The sequence below is a fragment of the Pongo abelii genome, chromosome 6, assembly GCF_028885655.2.
Source record: "Pongo abelii isolate AG06213 chromosome 6, NHGRI_mPonAbe1-v2.0_pri, whole genome shotgun sequence".
In the NCBI taxonomy this organism is placed as follows: Eukaryota; Metazoa; Chordata; class Mammalia; order Primates; family Hominidae; genus Pongo; species Pongo abelii.
In genome coordinates, this window is record NC_071991.2 from 115,652,006 (window position 1) to 115,660,899 (window position 8,894).

Consider the following 8,894-nt stretch of genomic DNA (forward strand, 5'->3'; position numbering starts at 1 on the left):
AGTTATACATGTAGCTGGAAAATGTTGCTGAGAAATTGGTCAGCACCACATAGGAATGTAGCAGTTTAAATTACTAAGACACACACATGATTTCTTAAGAAAAAATTAAGATTATAATGAAGGATTTTGGAGACGATTTATTCTCAGCCCAAAGAAGAAGAGAAGAAAATAAGAAGGCAAAGGAAAAGGAGCAGGAGGGGGAAAAAAACAGTAACAAAATAACTATTGAATTTACCATTGACTGCCTGAATACAAATTATATACTGATAACAATTAAATATGTATTCATCACTCTGCAAAACATGCTCAGCTATTCCAGTCAACAGTGATAACTTTCCTGTTCTGAATTCTTCTAGGGTAGTGGTTCTCAAAGTGTAGTCCTTAGATTAGCACATGAACATCATCTGGGAAATTATTAAAAATTTAAATTTTTAATAAAATTAAATATTTAATATGTTAATTTTAATTAATATTAAATATATTAATATTTAATAAAATTAAATATTTAATAATTGACTAAAAATAGAAGCACATTTACCCTAACGTACTAAATAAGTCATCTCTATCTTTTTACTAACAATAATGAGACAACCATATCCTCCTCATAATCTACACTTTTTCTTCAAAATAACTAATGTGGCTGTCCTGGATATTAACAATTTCCACAAGACAGCTACAATGTTCTAATAGTTTTCAGCCCCAAAGATGCTTTTTTTCCCTTGGCCTTTTTCAGGCAGGTAAAAAGTAATTTATCCTTTCAGTGCCTGAGCCCCTTTCACAATCTGACCAGATCTATCAAGGTAACTGACCTATGACCAGCCTTTTTGTCTGTTTCTCTTTATGATTTTGAGAAATAGAATTTTTGCCATGTCTACAAGTTCTATAAAGCTTCATTTTCACAGTGGAAAGACATTCTAACATTCTATTTATATTCCTGGTCACAATTTTTCAATGTTCTTAACTCTGTTCATAAATTTGACTTGCCCACCAGATCTTCTTAAGCCTACAGTTTCTTTAGAATAGTAAAGATAAAAAAGGTATTAAAGTATGAATTTTATTTTCTAATTTATGTTCAAACACAAATTTTCAATGTCTCAATTTAAATATTTTATTGATATGAGTCAGAAATCCCTTTCACCTGCAGGATATTGAGAAAGGTAACTTTATAACATCCCATTTTCCCTTTTTTTACAGATTCCATTTAAACTGAACAGAACAAAGAGCTCTCTTCAAAAAATGCACTTGTGATTATATCCACTAACATACAAGTTCCTCTCACTTCGCCCACACTCACTAAGGCTAAGGCAGTCCAATCCAATAAAGTTATTACACTTCCCTTCCTGGTTCAGCCTAGCATCTTTTGGTTTTGTCTTGATGTTATCAGGGCCACGGGGAATGAAGGTTTATGTAATAACTAACTATGCTGTCAAGTATTTTTGCCCCTGACAGTTTTGTTTGTTTGTTTGTTTTGTTTTTGTTTTTTTGAGATGGAGTTTCACTTTTGTTGCCCAGGCTGGAGTACAGTGGTGCAACCTCGGCTCACTGCGACCTCCACCTCTCAGGTTCAAGGGATTCTCCTGTCTCAGCCTCCCGAGTAGCGGGGATTACAAGTGTCCACCGCCACGACCAGCTAAGTTTTTGTATTTTTAGTAGAGATGGAGTTTCACCACATTGGCTAGGCTGGTCTCAAACTACTGACCTCAGCTGATCCACAAGGCTCAGCCTCCCCAAGTGCTGGGATTACAGGCGTGAGCCACCGTGCCCGGCCCCTGGAAGTTTTTAATTTTAATTTAGAGTTTCTTTTTTGGTTGTTTCTCCCTCCATAGTTTTCACTCTTGTTCTGATGTGATGTCACCTTTTACTTTGTTTTTGAAAAATTTCAGGTAGTTTTTATCTTCATTCCTTGACCTCAAGTATCAAGACTTTTAAAATATGATCCATCAATCAATCATATCTCTTTAGGAGTCACCATGTTCTTTAATGCTGTCCTGTCTTTAGTTTAACGTGCATTGCTTGAGATATCATTCAGGTACTTCCTGTTTCAACCTTGACAATAATGATACAAAAAGATAACAACTATTTTCACTGCGAACAACAATATACTTTGTTTTTATATCATTTCATGTTTTAGGTTCCCAAGAGGTTGCTTTGTCAGAATGTATCCCTTCATTGGAAATTAAAATTTACATTTTATTTTATTTTATGTTTTAAGAGACAGGGTCTTGCTCTGCCACCCAGGCTGAAGTGCAGTGGCACAATCATGGCTCACTGCAGCCTCGAACTCCTGGGCTCAAGTAATCCTTGGGAGCCTTGACCTCTCAAAGTGCCAGAATTCCAGGCGTGAGTCACCACGCCCAGCCTACATTTAATAAGTAAACTTTTATTTCTTGTTTTACAATAATGTTAGGTTTTATATCTTCAGCCCATTGGAAACTACCCAATGCTTTGAAAATACTTATCATTTACTCAGAATATGTCTCTTAATAGAACATTAAAATATACATTTCCTAAAAAGCTCACATTTATTTTTTAGAAAATGTTCACCCTGTATCAAAATGGTTACAAAATACAAAGTACATGGTTATCAGTGCTTAGTGGAACATTGTAACATCACATCTGTGTGTGTGTGTATTTGTGTGCCTGTGTGTTACTTTTTCTAAGCATGCATAGATTTGTTATAGGACTGTTAATATTTAGCATTTCTCACACTTACGAAATTCTGTACAAGGATTATATCAGGATTGATCTTTTACTAGATTAGAGGAACTCTGTGTGTTTATTAAAAGTACTTTCTTCTCTCAGCAGTGGTGGGCCTTATACTATCAGCTTGTGTAACTCTGAATTCATGAAAATATTTCAAAGCATATTGCAGGACAAAGGTGATAATTCCAGGCATGGCTTATGATTTAAAGTTTCAGAAAAACATCCCTTTTCTAACAGAAATATAGAGTGCTACGGCTAAGCATAACAAAGCAGTATTCTTTACTGAGTTGCATTGACTTTAAATACTTCACAATTTACTTTAAAGAAACATTTATAAGATAATTGTAGATTCACATGCAGCCTAAGAAATAATATAGATTCCATATACCCTTAAATTAGTTCTACAATGGTATCATCAGTATTACATAATTATAATACAAAATAACAACAAGAAAATTAACATTGATACATATCTTCAACCTTATTTAGGTTTTTCAAGTTTTGCATGCACTCAAGTGCATGTGTGTGTATGTACATATTTAGTTATATGCAAATTTATCATTGTGGGTTTGTGACAACCAATACTGTCAAGATACAAATGATTCCATCACCAGAATCCCTCTTACTACCCTTTTATAACCACACCCACCTCCCTCCTGTCCACACCTCCATAAACACTGAAAATGACTAATTTGTCCTCTTTTCTAGAATTTTGTCATTTCAAAATTATTATATAATTGGAATCCTACATTATGTAATGTTTGGGACTGGCTTTTAATTTTACTCATCATAACTCCCTTGAGATCCACCCATGTTGTATGTATTAATAGTGTTCCTTTTTTATTACTGAGTTATATTCCACGGCATGGATGTACCACATTTTGTTTAACAAGTCACCTTTTGAAGGGCATTGGGTTGTTTCCAGTTTGGAATTTATTACAAATAAAGCTGTCACAAACATTCGTGCACAGGATTTTGTGTAAAAAGTTTTCATTTTGCTGAAATAAATGGAGCTTTTTTTCGTTCCAGTAGTACAATTTCTGGGATATGCGGTAAGAGCATGTTTAGTACTATAAGAAGCTTTTAGAGTAGCTGTGCTATTTTATGTTCCCACCTGCAATGTATGAGTGATTCTCTGCATTCTCGCCAGTATTTGGTGTTTCTATTTTCTATTTTAGCTATTCTCATAAGTGTGTATATCTGATTTGCATTCTGTGTGGCTAACGATGTTGAATACCTTTTTATGTACTTATTTCCCATCTTATATCCTCTGTGATGAAGCATATGATGCGTCTTTTGCCCATTTTCTAATTGGATTGTTTGTTGTTGTATTTACTGTTGACTTTTGAGAGTTAAGCCTCCCACCACCTTATTCTACTTCCTTGATTACTGGATGGAGGTAAAAGCTCAGCTCACTTTTGGGTCCGAGTGACTCTTGGGGGTAGGCACAGAATACCATCCTGTTCCACCTCAAACTGCCTCATTATGTCTATTTGTTTCCAGTTGGTGGAAGAGGCTCACCTTCTCATTGAGCCCCATTTTCAGGGGTGGGGTGTAGGAACTAGAGTACTGACTAGCCTTGCTTTGCATTACCCCATTCAATGGGTTTGCTGCTGGGTGTGTGGAAGATCAGCTTCCCACTGGGTCCTGCTTACACCAGGATGTGAAATGCTGACTAGCCCAAGGTAATTGTCACTATCTGGTTCATTCTCCTTGATGCTGGGTGAGGGTGGAGACTAATCTTCCCACTGGATCCTGCTGACACTGTCCTGATTGAGTAATAATACCACTGTATGATTCCAGCAGTTGTGGGAAGATTAGCTCCCTGCTCAGCCTCTCTGATACAACTGGGCAGCTAGTTTTTGCCTCTGCAACAAGAGATAGGTTTATGATGAGCTTCCTGTTCATCTCTGCTGAAACTAGGGGGAGGTGAGGGTGAGAAGGTGAAGGAAGACAGGAACTGGGAGTATCAGTTTCTTTTGGCGATGGCTAGAGTTGGGGGGAGTTGAATACCTTTATATGTATTTATTTCCCATCTTGGGAATGGGCAAGAAGATTTTCCGTTGTTAGGTCACCGTTTTTCCTTAGCTAGAGGAAGCAGACTTTCTTAGGTGCTTCTTTTTTAAAATTATTTTTAAATCTGTGTCTGTTAGTAGTTCTAGGTTGGAGGCGTTAGCAGCACTCTGGCTGGGGTATATGGGAGGCAATATGGAAACCATCAAACTTGTTCTCATGTCATTCTGCAAGTCCTGGTGTCCTGAGGTAGGCTGCCTTCTTCTTTCCACCATCCAGAGTCTTTCTGTCTTTGCTTGTTGTGTTTTGTCCAGGATTTTTTAATTGTAAGAAGGAGTAGCTGGGAGGAATGAGCCTATGCCATGTTGGCTGGAACTAAAAGTTGATAGTAATTTACTTTTCACACATGGCAATTTTCAAGAAAATAATAAGTGGAAAGATTCCCATCTTATGCACAGGTGATATTTCACAAGGAAGTTAAAATTTTTCCTGTGATATTCTTGACAAAATATTCTTCTTAAAAAAATGTTGACTTTATTTCAACTTCTTTGTATCTTAATTGAGTGTGTATGTCTCTTGCTCAAGATAATGTAATACGATTCGATGTTCCATCCTGACAATTCTAATGTATATTGATGCTATAGATCTGGTTTAAGTTGGCTGTTTTTACCATTTATTAAGGAAGTTTCCACTCGTGGACACTAGTTTAGCTCCTCTTCCATTATACTTATAAATATGCATTGCATGAATATTTAAATGAGCAATGATATTATAAGCACTTTTTATTCAAAACTTACACAAAATAGTTTATCTTGTATGGAGCATCACTAAAGGTGTAAAAGTAAAGTACTGAGTGGAAATGTGACTGACATGGGTCAGGATGCTCATGGCTGGCAGAGTCCAGTGAAAAAGAGCAAGATCTGGTAGAAAGAAAGTGTTTTTATTAATCAAAACTAGAAATGAGGAAGTGGCCGATTTCCTACCCAAAGCAACCGCTTCGATTTCTGGTGGGAAGGCAAGAGTTTAAGAAGAGAAAATTCGATAAGGAAGGCACACAATAAATGTGCTGAGTACAATGTCTGGTGTCTTTTTCCCGTGGCTATCTTGGGTCCCAGCCCACCTGGATTGCAGGCTGGCATTGTCTCAAGTATGGCTGGGTTGTGACTTTGAAGTAATCTCCAGAATTTTGCAATTGGGTCCCCAGGATTTGTCTGTCTGTCTCAAGATGAGCCCCTGGAATTTCTAAGAAGGCATGTAAATAGATACTAGAATACAATTAAATAAATGTGAAGGGAGTATACATGGTGAGAAAGGCAGGGATGTGCCGTCTCTTTTAAGGATAAGGGAAAAGACTTCTGCAGTTTCAAGGTTTTACTTGAAAACCAGTAGAAAGGGAAAAAAAAGTTTAATAATGTGTTTTGAAGTTAAGCTGCCTGGTAACAGAACTGTAAGCTCTAAGGAATGTTTTAATTAATCCATTTAAATATTTTAGAGTATAAACTATCTGGAGTCCAATGTAGGTTATAAAGAATTTTAAATGTATTCTTTTTCATTCCTCATAAGTTCAAGCATTTCATTTTAAATAAATGTGTTGGCACCATGTGCTCTCTGTAATACTAAATGATGTGCTAGGCACTGATGGATTCCAGATGGAGTAAGGACATGAAATTAAATAAGTCACAGTTTTTAATCTCAGGGAATGAAGATTTCATTGTTAAATACAGCTATGTAAACAAAAATAAAATATAATCATAGTAGAGTTTCATAGTAACTAAAACAAACAACAACAACAACAAAAAAAAACCCACTACTTAAAAATCTGATGGGAGTAAAATTAAAGGTGTCTCTGTGCTTAGGGAATTTATAAGGCTTGAGAGAGAAAATGGAGTTCACAAGGTAGAAAATAGGGAATGAGCATTCTTACCTGAGTGATGTAAGAAAAATGGGCTAAAGCATATGTGGCTGGACCAAACTTTTCCAGGGAAGTTGATGAAATTGGGCTGGAAATGTGGTTTGAACTAGGTCATTATGGCCTTATACACAGTTCTGAGTAAAGGAGAAATAAAGTCCTGTAAACCATCATTAAACGGTAAATATTCACTGCCAAGTGATATCAGCACTAGAGATACCTGAAATTCATAGCCTTAATGAATAGCAGAATATATTTTCAAAATGATAGTTATTTCAAGACTTTTGAATCATATAGAATATGTTATTCCTCAGACATTTTGGAGAAGGAGAGATACATACTTTGAATAAAAAGCTCAGTGGCTAAGACAGTGTAAAACCACTAATCTAATTAAGTAACAGTTCACAGAAGAAGACATCAAGCTTAAACTCATATACCACTAATTAGGAGGAAGCCCTGTTCTCCTGTTTCCTCATGATAACTCATTAATAAAGAGCTGATCAAAGAAATGTTTCAGTGCAATTTTGAAATGATATAGACTAGTTGAGAGTGGTATTCTAGGGAAGTGAGAATAGAGAGAAGAATCAAGGGGTAATAATAAATAAAACCATACTTTAAAAACAAATTAAAAAATCAAAACCTGCTATAATGAGTGTAGTTCCTAAAACTTTTTTTGGCATTATGAAACATGATTATATGCAGAAATATAAAATAAGATATTGCCTTAGATGAAGGTGAAAATCCTCCAAAACAATAAAATGTTGTTTTGTTTTTTAATAAATAAAAAATGAAAATATGGCTCTGTCTGGAAAGAGGTTTTTTAAATTTTAGAATAACTTTAAATTATGAAAAAATTTTAAAGATAGTACAGGAAGTCCCCTAGGTCTTTCACATAGATTCTTTTAAGATTGACATCTCACATATCCATGGTACCTTTATCAAAATGAAAAATTAACTTTACTACAATACTTTATACTACAAATTATTTTGATTTCTTGTTTTTTCCACTAATGTGCTTTGTCCTGGATGTAATCTAGGAGACTATGTGGCTTCTGGTTATGGTGTCTCCTTAGTCTGCTCTGATCTATAACAGTTTCTTGGTTGGTCCCTTGTTTTTTATAACCTTGCACTTTTTAAAAGTATTGGCCAAGCATTTTGTAGGATGTCCCTCAATTTTTGGTTTGCTGATGTTTTCTGATTTTTAGACTGGGGCAATGAGTTTGGATGAAGAACAGAACAGAGGTGAAGGGCCCCTGTCATCACATCACATGAGAAAGTCCATGTTATCAACGTGACATCACTGGTGGTGCTAGCCATGATCACTGGGTAAGGTGGTGTCTGCCAGGTTTCTCCAGAATAAAGTTACCACTTTTCCCTTTCCTTACTGGGCTTGCTAGAAGAGAGTCACTAAGTCCAGTCTAAACCCAAAGGGGAGGGGATTACTCTTCACTTGCTCAAGAGAGGAGTATCAAAGGGTATGTGGGCATAAGTTGACACCACTAGAGTAATTAACAGATATATTGGAGAAAACAATTTATTTAGATCTACCTAACCATTATGTTTCTTTTTACAGTTTCATGGTTCGATGGATCTTTACTGAAGCAATTATTGCTGTGGTGTTCTAAGGATGAATTTTTTATTTCACTCATTCTCTTTTACATTTATTTGAAATCCTTTCATAAGGAAGATTTGTTCCTTCTTTCACATTTACTTATTCTATCATTTATATCACCATAGACTCAATATATTTATTTTGTTCTTTGGGCTATAAACCAATACTATCATTATTTATTTTTTGCACATTGTTTTATCTTTGGTCAATGGAACCTATTTTAGGGTGGCTCCTGGTTCCTTTTGCAGCATTATGTATATATATACACACCAAATATACTACACAGATATCATATATATACTATATACTACGTGTGTGTGTGTGTGTGTGTGTGTGTGTGTCCTTACTTTCTGACAATACAAGTTGCTCCAGGCTTATCTTGGTATTTTTCCTGCACCGGCTCTAAAATTTATCCAGGGAGTTCTGGTTTCATTTATTAGAGAATGCTACTTAGTAAGTATGATTATAGTCCTAGTTGTTGTGCTCATTGCTACCTGGGTGTTATTGTGTTTAGAACCTTTCAGCAGACAAAGCTAGGAAATATACATATGTATACTGATCCATGTATACACTATAACAATTTGTATTTACCTGTGTATATTTTTGTCTATATATATATATATATATATATATATATATATATATATAAGGATATAT

The 8,894-nt window shown here is 35.4% G+C and overlaps 1 long non-coding RNA gene across 1 annotated transcript in view; it reads left to right on the top strand.

The window, feature by feature from the left end:
* Window positions 1-7,953, top strand: part of LOC134761724 (uncharacterized) — a 28,127-nt gene extending 20,174 nt beyond the window's left edge. The window contains exon 3 of the long non-coding RNA XR_010140790.1: window positions 7,831-7,953. This is a non-coding gene — a long non-coding RNA (uncharacterized LOC134761724). The remainder of the gene's footprint in view (window positions 1-7,830) is intronic.
* The last annotated feature ends 941 nt before the right edge of the window (window positions 7,954-8,894 follow it).